We start from the raw sequence: 17,012 nt of genomic DNA, 5'->3' as shown, positions 1-17,012 counted from the left end.
ATGGCAAGTTAAGTAGCATTTGGTTCGTGATGCCATCAGGGCCAGCTGCACACCGTTTGCGTAAGTTAGCGAGGGCTGTTTGAAGCTCCCTCAGCGTGAATGGGGTATCCAGTGCTGAAACTGAAGAGTAAGCGCAAGCCGTTGATGCACTACTGCGTAATTGCAGTGACACGTCTGTTACGCATGGTGAAGTCGAAGATGCGTACACGTCAGCAAACTCCTCAGCCAGAGATGGTAAAGTCTTGCCTTTGATTAGAGCCATTGCCAGAAATGGCTTGGCAGGGCGAGTTTTCCCAAGAAGGGAGTTCACCACTCCCCAGATACGTGGCGATGGAGTAAATACACTTAATGTTGCGCAAAACGCCGCCCATTGGTTTCGCCAGAGTTTGTTTGTGTATCGCCGAATGGCTGAATTTAACCTATTGAAAGTCGTCTTCGATGCCAAATCTTTCTTCCGCGTAAGCTGACGCTCCGCCCTTCTTCGTGCCGCACAGAGGTTTTTAAGCTTTAAGTCAGGGACCGGGAAGTGCCTAGGTATCTTGAGCAGCGTGGTCGCTGCTTCCTTGCTTGCTGTCATGGTGTCTAATACGTTGCCAGAAGCCACTTCTAATTCCGATCGGTACTTGTCCCAGTTGACAACCTGGACAATCTTAGAGACCCGTAGACGGTATCCTGCTGCGTCAATAAAGATAGGGTAATGATCACTACCCATTCGGTCTGGCGCCACTCTACACCCTAAATGAATATCAGTGGAAATAGGGGTTAAGTCAATGGCACTGGTAGCACTAGGAGGCCTGAAGAATGTTGGAGTGCCATCATTTGCAACACAGAGGTCCAGCCTATCAATGGCGTCTGCAAGATATTTTCCTCGAGCATCTGTCGCTTTATCACCCCACAGCGGATGGTGCGCATTAAAATCTCCACATATAATACGCGGGGCTGGGCAACGGTCGCAGAGTTGCTCCATGAACAACTTCACATCTACCTTTTTCCGTGGTGGGAGGTAAACGGATGCAATGCTCAATTTCTTGGAGCCTATTTGCAAGCTCACAGCCACAACTTCGGCGACGTCTGAGCAAAGGTCCCGAACAGATATTACAGCGTGGGGAACCTCACGTCGAACATACAAAGCGGCGCTCCCATGTGGAAAAGTGGGAAGGCTGGGATTTTTATGGGGAACGTAACCGGGAAGTGATCTTTTCCCTAATAATCCGGCTTCCGTCAAAGCTAATATCGGTATCGGTGACTCTTTGAGGAGTAGATTTAGCTCAGCCAATCGACAGGTAAGCCCAGCACAATTCCATTGCATAATAAAGGGCACTGATTTTGTCTTTGTGGCCGCCGGTTGCTTAAGCAGAGACATGGGCACGGTACAGCCGAGAGATGCCGTCAAGAAGCGCGGAAGGAAGTGTCCCAAATCCGGCAACCGTGGGCTTACAACTTTCGGAACGCCACATTTTTCACTGCCTTCATTGAATAGAGCTTCTTACCATGTACACTCGCTCTTTCTTCCCCTTCCCCTTTCCGCACACAGAATAGCTGGCCAGATATACTACCATCAGGCCGACCTTTCTGTGTTTTAATTTCAATAAAGTTTCCCCCCCTCTCTCTCTCTCTCTCTCTCTCTCTCTCTCTCTCTCTCTCTCTCTCTCTCTCTCTCTCTCTCTCTCTCTCTCTCTCTCTCTGTCACTCACTCACTCGAGAGGAGTCTGGCGTTAGCGGTTATGCGGCTCATATCAAGGCCATCTGTGTCGTCATGGACGGCAATTATGCCATGCGCTCATCGTATTTTCGTCATTGGCTTGGATGAAACGTTTTAGCGGCAGTATATTCGAACAGAGTGCCACAAAAACACGAAGTATGGTGTGTTATGATATAAGTGGAAAATAAAACTGGTTGTTTTAGCGCTAAGCAAATAAGAAATAATCTATTTTTGCAGGAACGGCCATGCCTACTATTCAACAGACCAGGATGGTTGTTAACAACAATGTTAATATTGTGGCGGAAACTCATTAGAGACTCTTATTTTAATAATTTCACCATTATTTCGAAAAATAAGTTGTTTAAAGAGCTTGCAAATGTTTGAGCATGCCTATGAAACCGTCGTCTTCGTGATGAACCGGTGCTCCGAGCGTCAGCTAAAGTTTAACAAAACGTGTTGCTGAGCGAGTTGTTTCATACTTAAAGAAAAAAGAAAACGTGGCGTTAAACAGTCGTGCACGAAAGCAAGATAGGCTGGATGCAGGCACCCTTATCTGCCGTACCTTGTCCTGTTCAAAGTATGTTTGGTTACTTTTTTTCTTCAGCTAGAAGTCTCGCAGTGGTATATTCCCCGCTCAGTCGTACGTTTCTTCGACTCAGGCGTGACCAACGTCACATACAATAACGCACTGCCTGCTCTTTCACCGAACACGGAGTTTCCACGGCTCACGGCTACTACAGAACAGGGAGGATTTCGGCTACCTCATAACTCGTAGACGTGTTAATCCATAGTGAAGAAAGCGAATCCCAAAAACCGCTTAAGAATCCCCCCCCCCCCCCCCCCACCCCAAGACGGGATGCATTCCCAAGTGCAGTTTCCTCTCTAGTATACTTACTAAGAAACTCTATGCTTCATTGGTCCCGTGATGTAGCGTCGTCGGGGAGAGTGGGAAGCGAGCAGCAGTGCCCTGGTTTTCGAGAGAGAGAGAGAGAGAGAGAGAGAGAGAGAGAGAGAGAGAGAGAGAGAGAGAGAGAGAGAGAGAGAGAGAGAGAGAGAGAGAGAGAGAGAGAGAGAGAGAGAGAGAGAGAGAGAGAGAGAGAGAGAGAGAGAGAGAGAGAGAGAGAGAGAGAGAGAGAGAGAGAGAGAGAGAGAGAGAGAGAGCAGGCTTGAATTTGCTTATATTTTTAATTTTAAAAATTGAATAACTCTTGTTAACTCTTGCACCGATGTTATTTTTTTTTTCGTATATGTCTGCATTACACGAAGAAATGACGTAAAGCCTGATATTTCCTGAAAAAGAAGCGTTGCGGGGGTCCTGTAAAGAATCTGATAAAAAAAGCAACCCTTCTTTGCTCCCTATAAAAGCTAAACGAACTACAGATCATTTATTGTTCTGAATAAGTCGGTCTCTGCATCTCCAGTGAAAGGACTGAGAACGCAACGTGCATTCGCCCCGTTTCTCCACCAAAAACCATCTTGCCACCCGCGCTTTCAAGTTTACGCCTGCAAGCGCAGTCTCCCAGCCTATTAATCAAATCACGCACCTGGTCGCGGCGCGCGCCGCACTCGGAGCGGCTGAAGCAATAATCCCTGGGGATATTTACGGGCTCCTGGCAGTTGCTAAGCGCCTTTTCGAACACGGAAGCCGTGATTCGCTTCGGACGAGACGGTGTTTCGGAACCGACGGCATCGAGTCATTTGCATGACAGATGGGCCGTCGGCGCGTCGCGGTGGGACGCCAGCAAATGAGCTCTTAACAAACTTGCCGTGATTGCGCGAGTGCCTTGTTTTTTCGCTTAGGAAGCTGGTTTGTATTTTCAGCAAACAAAACTTGCGCAAGTGTCGTCCCCAAAAACCCATTTATGCAGAGTGGAACCATTTCAGAGCCTCATTGCGGTGTATATTTTTACAGCGAAGTTGTATGCCGGTACCTCTCGATGTTTCAACCGTGTACGGCGCCCGCACCCCAATACGCTTTCCGGGACAGCAAACTTTCTAGCCAATGTTCCATACTCTCAGTATAATGCAGATTCTAAGGGTAGGTAACATCACACTGAAATTTCCGGCTAAGACGACTCTACCATTAGGCCGACCGTAATTTTCTTGCCACAATTAGTATGCTAATGGAGGAGTTGTAAACAATTGAGAATTCCACTCTCTTGTCGATACAAGGACTTCTGTACCAGGTAAATGGTTGCATCAACAAAATCCCGGGCCATATCCACCAACGTGAAACCTAGGGAGGGGCGAGGCATGAAGTGTGTAAGTGTATTCTTGGCGCCTTGGCGCTTGAAGCTCGAAGCGTTCTAGCGCGAGGCGTAAATGACTGTTCGGGTGTTTTATTTAGTACACTCATTGAAAAGAAAAGAGATTTCTTCGTTTTATCCCTGTGATGCTGTGGAATTTTGTTATAATATAATTATAACGGCGCTGCAATGGGTTTGCCCCCCTCAAGATAAAATACGGCTGAATTCCACGGCTAGGAGGTATGCTCAATCGCACATTACAAACAAACGTGGTTTTTTTCGTGCACTCCGTCAGCCGCTTCGAGCTCGCATGTCATCTATCTTCACAGAATAGAAGTGCACTAGTTTTTCAAAAAAAAAAAAATTCGAATCTCACCACGATTTTTTGTACCTGACGAGATCCATAAAACGCAAAGATTTATGGCTTTCGCCACTCAACCCACCATTAGACGACAGCCCACGGGCGAATACAGCGCACACAATGACGAGAATACGTTGTCTGATGTTGGAACAGACTTCAAGTGCACGCATGTTTCAGACGCCAGCTGTAAAATTGAAATATGTCACCGATTTCATTGCAGACGACGTTCTTCAGACAGGCGCTCAAGCTGGCGTTAGCCGCTTCTGACACGGCCGTGTTGTGGCAGAGTTTCCTTCGAAGATAGTGGACCTGTTTTGGCACGGCCGCATCCACTGTCGTGTGCCGCACCGAGGTGACAGGGAGATTGCGCGGCAAATGTTAACGCTGGCATGCTAAGACGTACTCTCGGTGAAGACTGGTATACTGGACCAATCTTCACCGCAGGCAATTCCTTGTCATTATACTGTGCGTTCCATTCCCCCTCCACTAGGGCTATTTTTAAAGACTATAGTCTTTATTGGACTACTTAAACGCGAAAAGTTTGATCTGTCTGTCTCTCTGTCTGTATGTCTATCGCTGTCTGCCTGTCCCTCGATTCAGCCGCCCGATTAAATTTGAAAGAATTCACAAGTGAGCCGTTTATTTACGCTTAACATTTTCAGTCTAATAAATCTCGAAAGATGCTCCATATTTGTCCACATTGTTCAGCAAAAAGATAATATTAGGCCTATTTAAGGAAGAACATAAATACGTAATTGATGTTTGCAGCGTTAATGTAAGTAAATTTCAGTGTATTCTTTATTTTGCGAGAGAAGATTTTAAAAATGCGTTGAAACCAATTTTTAATGACAAAATACAAACAAGGCTGTAAGCCAAGCCTCTCGCTCGTGGCTCGAGCGCTAAGTAGCGACAGGCTCAACAGACAGCGCGCCAATAGTGCGTACGCGGCAAAATTGAACTCCGCAATCATTCAGTCGGCTGACCGAAACAAGAGGGGAACACCATGAGAGATGTGCGGAGGTGGCAGGAGAGGCAGTTACGTGACATGGGCGACAGAAGGGTATCGCCTTTCGACGATATTTCCAACGACGCGAGCAGAAGCGCGGCTTTTTTTAACACGAAAGTGTTTTGTTCCCGGATACACAAAGATTTCGCTGACGTTATATCCGTCACAGAAATGACGTCAGTACAACAGAGCAAACGGCCTGTAAAGGGTGGACCCCCCACATAGCGTCTTCTTGCGGGGAAGCAACCCTTAGTACTAAAGATTACGTTAAAATTAGGGTTGTTCGTTTTCAGGTTTTATATTTTAACACGAAAGTGTTTTATGCCGGTATACACCAAGATTTCGAAATGACGCCAGTACACGTTTGCCGAAGCGACCCGGCCGCAGGACGTCGCTCGCCAAGTGCACCCACAATACAGCCGCCGACCCGCAAATCATACTCAACTTCAGATTTCGCTGCACATTTCACTTTCGTCTTTCACCAATTCCTATGACGGATGAATCAGCCAAGTTTTTTTTTCTTAATTATTTACACCGTCAAGCGGTTCGCAGTTTGCTGTGCTTCGTTATATAACGTTTTCATTTCGGCATACACGCGGAACTTCTTCTTTCAGATTAAATGAACTACGACGCCACTCTGCCCACACTGCGATGTGCGAAAAACCCTCCAGCCCCCGCTCTGTGAATGTGCTCGATTTAGTGCGCAAAGAGTGTACCTCGCAGTGTCTTTGGGACTGCCGCTTTCCGTGCATTCAACTAACGGACGTCTTATGACCATCGGCATGTCCTAAGCGCTTTATGGGCTACAAAATCTCTGACTGAGTGCCTGCAACACAGAGCTCTAGACGAGTCTCTGTAAATAAATCAGCGTCTCTGTGCGCATCAGGTTCCTCAACATCATCGCCGTCATCTTCTTTACGTCATCAAATGGCGTAGAAAGTTCGGCGTTTTATCCCGGCTAACATGACTAGACTTAACTAAAGATCGTTCTCCCTCTCCCTTGTTTTCTCTCTCTCTACATTTATTTGTTTCCCGAGTCGAGATCTGATGCAAGTGACCCGTGCAATAGCCGCGAAGATCATCGACCACTCCGTAGAACCCAGTGTCATAAATGCGCTGCTTTGCTGCAATTTTTCTGCCGCTGTTTCGTCGTTGCCCATAAAGCGTCGCGTGGAAAGTTAGCACGCTTTTTAATGGGGAAGCATTTCTCTCATTTTTTCTGTTTTATTTCTTACAATAAAAGTGAACTCTAAAAGCGAACTCTAACCTATATTTAATATTACGCCTGCAAAAGAGAGCACTTCAATTTATTTTAAATGTCCCTTTCAGAGACCCTAGTGCACCGCTGTTTTCCCGATATGAAATAGTTAGCGCGAGAAATTTCTATGATTTCCGTCTTCTTAATTCGTATATGTTTTCGAACGACAAGTTCACAAACTTCGCTACAACAGCTTCAAGTATTACTCTTCAAACAAGCGACTCTCACACACGCAGCGGTGATAGGTAGCTCGTTCCTCTTCGGCGCACCGTGTATCTTCTACAGTCCTTGCAATATTCATTGCCCTCCGTCCTTAAAAAAATTCGAAAAGATGGTATCGACTACAGCAAATGTGCGAAGATGAATCTGCGTAAATATTTTGTGGCCAGATAGCTATTTGTTGGCGGCGTCTTTCATTTATTTCTTGTGCATACAAAACTTCTGATTTCATTCATACATAAACAACCGTACTGGTTTAAGGCATGGGGATGACTACTGTATCAGTGATATACATTATTTTTGTAGCTGTAGAAACTGTGAAAACTAGGCTTTTTTTCTTGTATGGAGTCATGATGCAGCAGTAACTAATTTAGTCCTACTTTTGTGCACTTGTGTTGGCTTTTATTGTTTGTTTTGCTTTCTTTTTGTTTCACACAGTGAAGTTTCACATGCCTTGGATAAGGTATAGCCGGTTCTGTTATATTTCAGAATTGTGTTTATTGTGTCTATGCATTTTTTTCTATCGCTACTTAATGTATGTCATGATTAATATTATCTAGGAACATGCGTAAGAGTGTGTACACTTATACATTGTTGTTCATGTAAAGGTGTGTTTTTACATGTATATACATCTGTTAATTACACGTATATACTAGACCCGCCGCGGTGGCTCAGTGGCTAAGGCGTTGCGCTGCTGAGGACGAGGTCACCGGTTCGATTCCCGGCCGCGGCGGCCGCTTTTCTGATGGAGGCGAAAAGCAAAAACGCCCATGTGTACGAGATTTCGGCGCACGTTAAAGATCCCCAGGTGGTCAAAATTAATCCGGAGCCCTCCACTACGGCGCGCCTTATCGCCTGCGTTGCGTCGGCGCGTTAAACCCTACAACCAATCAATCAATCAATCAATCAATCAATCAATCAATCAATCACGTATATACTAGCGTGTGTATGCTTTTTTCCGTTGCCAAACAGCTGCTATGTTTACGGGCTGCCAGGCACCCCTCAAGTGGTCGCTGACCGCCTTTACGCCTGGTGGACCCCCAACACTGTAATGTTGGAAATAAAACTTGAAACTTGAAACTTGAAACTGTCTGCCACTCATCATGCCACTAGCCCCACTTTTACATTATTTTTACAGCACAGCTTTATATCTCATCCCCTAACGGTTTCATCGCCATGGGCAAAAATATCTCTGTGGGAAAAAACGCCAAGGCTCCAAGGCCTAAAAGGCCGAGCACATACGTGAGACTAATCAGGCATACAGTATAGAGCTCGTAATTCGTTTAAAGAAACCACAAAACAAGCATTGAAATCGCATTACGGATGATAAGGGGCCTCTGAACAATGGAACCCCCCACCATGTGTTCCTGGTAAAGATTATGTTTGCAGATTATCCTTGAAGGCTAGGCAGGACTAGTTTCACTAAACATTGCAGTTCTTCCCCAAGACACCGAGCGCATGAGTCAGTCTAGGCAGGACCCAGCATTGGCCGGCAGACAAGCGGAGCCACTTCTGCTGCTCAAATGCTGTTACACGCGTTACCTTTGATTCGCATTCGGAACGACGTCAGTCGGGCGCGTCCGAGGAGCAGGGAGCACAAGTCAAGCCTACCAGTGTTGACCCACTTAAACACTAAAACGCGCATGAACCATCCCACTGTAAACAAACGTCTAGTAATGTGAAAAATGTGTAGCGAAAGAGGACCAGCGTCTGGCTTCCGATACGATGATGGAGTCGATTGGCTAGGCAGTGCGCACCTCCGATCCTCCCCTTCCTCTTCTCCTACTGTCGCCCCCTGCCTGCGCTTCTTTATTTCTCAACACACTCCCGCCGCCGCCAAGTTGGTTGGGAGCTAGCTGGCAGCAGCACGGGAACTGGAGAAGTCTGGGCCTCACTACGACCAGTTTTTCGACTTCCATAGTGGCGCATGATCTGACAGCAGCGATGCTTGCAGGCTGGCTAGGGGATCCAGTGGAGCATTGGCTGGGCATCTCGGTGCCGTCGATTTCTGTAAACAGCTTTGTCAAGGCGGCCACCGGGATCGAATGGGAACAGCTGCGGCGGTCGGTCAAATTTGCAGAGATCATGCCGCGAGCGTAGTGGCACTGTCGTTGCGCCCACGTCTGATAGGCGTTCCGTGAAGTAATCGGTGGGTTCCAGAAGCACACCCGGTTTCTCGGCGAACCACGGTACTTCGCTCTCTTCGGAACTATAAACAATATAGAAAGGGGCGTCCAGCATCGACTTGCTCTTGTTGAAGAAGGGGTAGTCACCATCGAAGCTTTTGTTCAGGCTGCCTCCCCACCGGGCCTGGACTAGCGCAGCCGAAGCTCGCTTCCGGCGTTGAAACTTGTTCACGGAGCGTCGGAGGAGCCGGCGCTTCGTTATACCCAGATGCGAGTCAATCTTCTTCACGAACGGCGTTTTTGTTGCTGAACACAATGAAAATATCTTCGACTCGAAACCGGGTTGCTGAACTGCTTGCGAAGCGAGAGGTGCAACAGGGTCGCAACAGGGACGCTCGGACGTCTCCAAAACAACAGTCGCATCATCGACGCTAAGGCCGTGGCATGACGGGTCAGACGTCTCCCGAGCGGCAGTCAAGTCGTCGATGCGAGGGTTGCGGAAAGGCTGTAGCGACGTCTCTGACGTGAGAGCTGTGTCGGCGACGCCAGCGCTGCGGCAAGGCCGGTCAGACGTCTCGGAAACGATGGTCGTGTCAGCGACGGCGAGGTCTCGGCAGGCTCCCTCAGATTTCTCCAACTCGGAAATCTCGGCAACACTAGGGTTGGGTGGTCGCAGGAGCCGATCTCGCGGGCTGAGCCCCTCAGGGTCTTCTTTAGCATCGTTGTAACGCGCAGCGCCCTCTTTGTCGTCGTGTTTCTCTACCCGTGCAACAGTCATTGCCCGAGCAGGCGGCATGTCACCCGTGACCTTTGTGGACACTGTCGGCCGCGCCTCCTCGGGAGGCGAGCCGAGGGTCGAAGTCGCGTTGCAGGTAGAAAACAGGGCTGCCCTAGGTTGCGGGACGGGGTTTGCGGACAAGTCTTGGCTCGCGGAAAAGCGTACGCGCGTTCGCAGGGCGCAGATCCGTTCATCGTAGTCGATCGCGTTCAAAATGTCCGCTTCGAATTCGTCATCCATCAGGTTCGCTTGAATTTCGGCGTCGAGCTGGTGAAGGTTCACCTGGTCATGCAAGATGAGGTCGAGTACATTTTGTCTATCAAGGGCCGTTGCTGCCTGACTCCGCAGCAAGGCGTCGAGGACTGTCATGGTCCCGGAGATGGTCGCTCGCAGGACATCTCGGCGAATACGAAGAGCGTCCATGGCACCAGTCGATGAAGCAAGACGCTGGGGTTGCGAATAACAAGGCGACAAGGGCGGGCTTGGGCACGAGCCGAAAGGGGCGGCGGCCGAGGGCAAGGCTTCCAGGATAAAGCAGTACGAAGGTATCCAAGCCTCGCGTGCCTCGGAGCCGCTGCGCCGTCGAACGTAGATTCACTCGTGCGCCGGTTCCCGGGTTTCACGGCACCAGAAAATGTGTAGCGAAAGAGGACCAGCGTCTGGCTTCCGATACGGTGATGGAGTCTATCAGCGAGGCAGTGCGCACCTCCGATCCTCCCCTTCCTCTTCTCCTACTGTCGCCCCCTGCCTGCGCTTCTTTATTTCTCAACAGTGAACTGACCAATGATCATGGCGTCGGCACGGAACAATAGGAGAAAAGAGTGCCGATAATGTGCACCCTTATGTAGTGACAATAGCCGAGCGCAAGCGACAAGACCGCCGAGACGACGAGAACCATTTCATACTCTCCTCCATCACCATTTGTAGTGGTGATCAATTCACACACGAAAATTGATCACAATCTACTTCTTTTTCTTCAGGCTCTTTTTCTTCAGGCTTTTCAATGTAATAATTGTCAGTGCTCTCCTCTTCTACCATCGCCAAATGTAAAGTATTTAGGAATTATAGTTGACTCTGATATGACGTGGAAGAGTCACCTATCTATGCTCTGTGAGAAACTCCGGGGCTTATCATGTACTATTTATAACAGCTGTTTCTTCCTCCCTTTACAGTACGTACGATTACCGTACATGCACTTGGTTACAGTATCTTGAGATATGTAATCACAATATCTATCACTGTTCTTTCATTTCGGCGTATGAAAACAAACGGCGTTATGGAAACGCTACTACGATATGTAGCATACAATATCAGCATTCCTGAAGATACTACCTTGTTTTTTGCTTTGCAATTGCCTTCTTTTGATGCATTATTTTTGCACACTGTTATCTGCCGCCATTTTTGGAATAGTGATTTTTTGTTTCGTTTTGTGCCTACAACACCCCTGAGACGTCGCCCTTTGTTTCGCATACCCGATGTTACACGCGATTTGGACGTTTTGTGCTCAATTTATGCGTTCCAGATACATTTAATTATATGCCCGCTGCTATCCACTCCATTTTATCGACACATGCTCTCAAATTGTATTTAAGGAAAAACTTTTCCGAAGTTGAGTAACCCTGCGTTTTGTCTTTTATATGTATGCATTACACAGTGCTTTACTGCTTCTGATCATTCTTCTCTTTTTTTTTTTGGTTCTCGTTTCTTTTCTCCCTCGCCTTTCTTTTATTCCCTTTTTTTTTCCTGCTGTTATTTATAGCGTCCTGACAGTGTCTGCCGGCTACAGCCCAAGACGTTTTGGCATGGGCTGACCCGTAATGTACTTTGTACCTCTACGACAAAAAGAAACATTTATTATTACTATTTATTATTATTATCAGAGGCCAGATCTCCACGCAGTGCTAGAGAAAAATACAGCGTCGCAATGACGCCACCTGCCTTTTAGGGGCGAAGCATCTTAGGACCTCGCTTTGTCAGTGGCTTGTCCTCTGGCGTCCGTGTACACAGTGTCGCGCATGCGCGAGGAGCATTGTATTAGATTAGATTGGATTGGAATGGATTGAATTGGACTGGATTGTATTAAATGCAACTGTATCGGATTGGATTGAATTTACACGCGCGAGCGGGCAATGCCACGGGTGATTTACGGTAAGAACGATCCCCAGTGCTTCGCCCACTCATCATGATTCACTTCGTGGAGATGCGTGAAATTTTTTCTCGGTATTGTTACGTAGCGGTGGGATGATTGACAGGAACAGTGGTTTAATGCGAGGCGATATGTTTACATTATGTCAGCCATCACACCTCCCAGCCACACCATGCGCCGCGCACGCAGCATTGTCGTCTCTGTCTCCTCCTCGTTACAATATAATACTCAGGTGTTCCGAGCAGGTTCGAATTTTTCATATGTCCGTTATTGCGTACAAATTATCAGCATTTATGAAAGCCTTTTTTTCTAATCTTTATTATTCTGTTTCTTTTTTGTACTTTCAATGCAGTTATTAGCGTGAGAAGCGGGCCCGGACAGCAAACAACAAGAAAGCGAGCTTGAAGCCATCCTCGTACCGCCAACAAGCAAACTGCATCCAGTGCGTGATAGGACGAAAGGAACGAGGTCCTTTTCTCACCCTTCAGAAGCCGGTTCACTCCCGGCACGCTGTCTCTGACCCCGCCAGCGAATACTAGCAGGGCATCTGAAGTGAGACCTGTGTGCGACACGGCCAAACTCTGCAAGGTTTGTGCTGTGGCGTGGTTCCGTTCCTAGCTGCAGGAGTGGACCGCGGGCCCTGAAAGGATTACGAAAGGTCGCAGGAGAGGAACGTGTTGGACCTGTGGCATCGTCTTAGCATTTTTCTGATGGTGAGTAGATTTTCTAACGAAGCACTCACAGATATCGTCCCGTACACTGCGCGCGATCCAAGCGGCTGAGTTGGCCGTGTGTCTACCGCTACAAATAACGTTCGTTAATTTATTCCTCTCCCATTCCCTTTGAAGCTTGTTTTTTGGGGACTCTCTGAGAGCGTGCGACTGCGCACTCTAGATAGCTCTTTCGTCCCTAATCTCGCAGTCCCGCAACTTACCGCGAAGCATTCTTTCTCGCGCTTCTGACAGGTGGAAAACAAAATGGAAATTGACGATGCGACGGGCTCTCTCAATACTATAAATCCTACTTCAACGATATTCCATCCCACTACCGCCACACTCGCCCGCCGTATCCGCCCCCCTTTCCGCCACCCAGACCTCTCTGTCCAAGAATCCCGAATATGGCGCTGAGTAAAAAAGCGGCGCATACTATCACGCAGCCATTCTGTTCTAAAGTCAGATTGATTGATTGTAGGGTTTTAACGCACCGACGCAACGCAGGCGATGGGGCGCGCCGTAGTGGAGGGCTCCGGATTAATTTTGACTACCTGGGGATCTTTAACGTGCGCCGAAATCTCGTGCACACGGGCGTTTTTGCTTTTCGCCTCCATCAGAAAAGCGGACGCCGCGGCCGGGAATCGAACCCGCGACCTCGTGCTCAGCAGCGCAACGCCTTAGCCACTGATCTTCTAAAGTCAGTCATGTTTGTTCCAATATAATAGCTATGTTGCAATAAACATGTCCTTGACGCTTCACGAACTGTCGAGTTCCCGCCACCACTGCTTACCTCATGTCCCTACGCATTCAACCATCTGTCCCTCCCCTTTCTCCATTTCCGAGGAGCCTCAATTCGTTTTGACCAGCTCGCGACTCCAGAAGCAGCGCAGGCTCATCAGCTGGTTACCGGAGTAGCGGCGCCGCAAGGCCTTTTGAACTGAGGAGAATAACCAACGTTCATTTTTAGGGGCGAAGCCCAATTTCCCAAAATTGAAATTGACGATGCGCCGGGCCCGATGGAGTCGGGCTGCCGGCGTCTCAGGCCATTCTCGTCTCATGTCGTCGTAGGATCATGTAGTCACGGTAATAAAACCCAGGAACACTCGTTTTCCAACGCCTCGGACTGGAACGTTTCGTGCTTCAGAGACACAAGACTTAGAGCAAATCTGTATACCTCTACCTCCCAGTGGTTTCATCTCCGTTGGCAAAAACGCCGAGGCTCCAAGAATACACTTATACACTGCCTGCTTCGCCCCTCCACAGGTTTCACGTTAGTGGTGATGGCCAGGATTTTTTTTAATATATTTTTCGCAACCTTTCTCGTACATGTGAGGCGACATAGCAGCTTTTTGAAGCAAAGCTTTCAGCCGCCCACTGATGTCGTCTTTAGTTCACCCCAAGGCTCACTGCAGGAAACCAAACTTTCTCTGACGAGGAAGATGATCGTGGGTGAAATGAAGAAAAAAACGCTCCCCGTGGTAGGACTCCCACCTGGATCCTTCGCGTTATAAAGTCGACGTCTATCCCCGTCTATCCTATTTCTCCTCTCTGGCACGGCCGAAGCAGTTCGAATTCAGAGATGGGTGCGTGCAAAATTACACAGCCATGAGTAGTCGTGGAATGCCAGTATCGCAATAGCACTAGAGGGTACAATCGCAGCGCAGTAAGTCGTCCCGATAAGAAATAACGCGCGATTCATACCATTTATATATAGTTAGGTGGTGTGATGGGAGTCTGCTCGCTTCTGGGTAGGTTCGTGTAGTGTTGGACTTGATTTTGACAACCTTCGCGTTCAGGCACTGTTGTCGTTTCGACAAAAGGGTGGTTGATTCTATTACTCCTGATCCACTCATTCTATTCCAGCGCAATCACCCAGACATAAGAAAAATATATAAGATTACGAATTCTGCAACCCTTTCACCTCCTTCTCAGCCGCATGTCTGCGTATTTGACACGTGGTTTTAGAGGAGAACAAGAAGTTTCTTTGTTGCAAAGAGCAGCGGTTGTGTTTTAATCCTACTCGTCTCTGGGGACTGTGGTGTTACCTGTGTTAAAATAATGCAGCTAATATGCTCAAAAATCCCGTTCGTAGCAGCATTTCTTCATTAATCTGGAGTAAGGGACAGTTTGCGGGACATACTAAGACCAAGTAAATATCACGCTTCTTCGAGTCTAACGGACTATTTCCGTTGCAGAATGCATCTTACAGGTCGTGCTATCAGTGGGGGCATTCATGGCGCTAAGCTAACACCGACGTGGAATTACATACGAGAAGATGAGGCACCTCACCCTTGCGTAATCCTTCCGTCTGTAGTTTGTCTGTATTAGCTTAGGACTAGCAATATTCGTAGTGAAAGCAACTTAACCCCTTGTAAGCCCTGGTGTTACTAACGGCTAACGGGGTTTACGCTGTCGATCTTCGGGTCTTACTGCGCAACCTCCCATGCGGCAGCGTTCTCAGTGCGTGTAACGCTCCGGTCATTACGTAACAAGCACATGAGTGAAAAGTATGCTCTTACCAGCGCTCCCTTCAAAGTGAAAGTTGGAAAACTGCCTATATGACTGGCTATTTGCTTTTTCGGGGTAATTCCGCTTGACAAGTTGTGAACGCTGCTGTGCGCGTGCGTGCGTGCGCGCATGAGTAACGGTGTGAGCTGGAGACAGAAAATAAGGGTTGGCAGTCAAGAAAAATTCCCCGCATTTCCCCGAGGGGAAGAATGTGAAAGTGCGAATGCACGAGTTGAATTTGCGCGGTTCGGTAATGTTCGCGAAAGAGAGATCACACACACACACACACAGCTACAAAGAAAGAAAGATGCATTTATTCACAGACACCTATTTGTGTTGTCGTTGTACTTGATTGCTAGAGCGGATCTCAGCTTTGAAATTTCGTGTCAGTACTCCTTTAAGCGGGTGCATTAGCCCTTCTCACGCCCGATTCCTGGCCAATCCCCCACGTGGGTATGTGCCATGTCAGCGGCCAGGCAGCGCGCGCCCATCTCCCCCCGTTGCCAAGGAAGACGAGGAGATTCCTGGCCAATCCCCCACGTGGGTATGTGATGCGGACATCGCCGGTGGACGCAGGTTCAGGGTCGCTTAAGAAGTGCATTGCACTTAAAAACCTCTGCCTTATTTCACGGAGCCCCTCATTTCCCATTTTCTGATTCGCTACATGCTTAGCGAGGGCCTCTGTTCTGGCAGTCTTGGTGCCAAAGGGAGCTTAAGAGGGTTCAACGCTGGTCCACCACTCTCGACATGTCGTAGACACTCGAGTCACGGCCCGGGGGTTAAAAAGAAGGTCCGCTTCACCCCGAGTAGTCCGAGTGGCGCTGGCTACCACCCCCAAGTGCAGGAAACAAAAAGACCTTAACATAAATACCCGATAAAGTGCTGGGGAAACAGCCCCGCCGGTAGCGCAGTGGTTATCGCACCAGACCGGTATTCTGGAGGTCGTGGGTTCGGTTCCCACCCGGCGGGCATCACTTTCTTTTCGACTCAAAAAATTCTTCATCTCTTTCTATGACCCACCACAACCTCCCCTTTGCTTTCCGAGGTTTTCTTGACTGCCAACCCTTATTTTCTGTCTTATTTCGCGGAGCCCCTCATTTCCTATATATATATATATATATATATATATATATATATATATATATATATATATATATATATATATATATATATATATATATAGAGAGAGAGAGAGAGAGAGAGAGAGAGAGAGAAATAGATAGATAGATGAAGATGAAGATGAAGAAGATGAAGAGAGAGAGAGAGGCTGCTCACATCCACAGTATTCCTAAATCATCGTACCTTTTTCAAGAGGAGTGTAAACCACCTGAGGTCGTATCTTTGGGGGCGCACAACATTTACTCTTGTCTATGTATATAACCAGGCTGAAAAGAAAGGGTAGCGGATGGTTGAGCTCCAATTATTTTGAAAAAGTTCAACGTGAAAATCAATATATCGTCTGATAAGTCCACATCACGTGAGCACAAAAATTCGTTTTCGGTGGTTCTCGGTGTAAGAGATAAAAAACTGCTTTTTTTTTTTAAGAAGGATCTCTAAATTTTAGAGCGACCCACCGCGGTGGCTCAGTGGCTAAGGCGCTGTGCTGCTGAGCACGAGGTCGCTGGTTCGATTCCCGGCCGCGGCGGTCGCTTTTCTGATGAAGGCGAAAAGCAAAAACGCCCGTGTTCGAGATTTCGGCGCACGTTAAAGATCCCCAGGGGGTCAAAATAATCCGGAGCCCTCCACAACAGCGCGCCTCATCGCCTGCGTTGCGTCGGCGCGTTAAACCCTATAATCGATCAATCAATAAATGCTACAGCGTTCATGTAATCTTGTGTTGTGAAGAATTGGGACAGATCGATGCATATTATAGTTAATGCCGGCTTGTTTATATGAAGCTAGAATTGCCAATCCGGCTTGTGGTTGAGTGCGACACGAACTGGCTTCAT

General features: G+C 47.9%; 1 protein-coding gene across 5 annotated transcripts in view; it reads left to right on the top strand.

The window, feature by feature from the left end:
- Positions 1–17,012, top strand: part of LOC144163308 (multiple PDZ domain protein-like) — a 364,611-nt gene that overhangs the window by 209,647 nt on the left and 137,952 nt on the right. For 4 of the 5 annotated variants that reach the window (XM_077694232.1, XM_077694234.1, XM_077694233.1 and 1 more), the window contains one exon: positions 12,195–12,555. The exons of the other annotated variant lie outside the window; for it this stretch is intronic. The gene's annotated coding sequence lies outside the window, so the exon portion shown is untranslated. The remainder of the gene's footprint in view (positions 1–12,194; positions 12,556–17,012) is intronic. 5 annotated transcript variants of the gene reach the window in all.

Source organism: Haemaphysalis longicornis, unplaced genomic scaffold, assembly GCF_048455015.1.
Source record: "Haemaphysalis longicornis isolate Haplotype H1 unplaced genomic scaffold, Haemaphysalis longicornis Haplotype H1 scaffold_12, whole genome shotgun sequence".
NCBI lineage: Eukaryota > Metazoa > Arthropoda > Arachnida > Ixodida > Ixodidae > Haemaphysalis > Haemaphysalis longicornis.
This window is presented reverse-complemented; position numbering and strand designations above follow the sequence as displayed.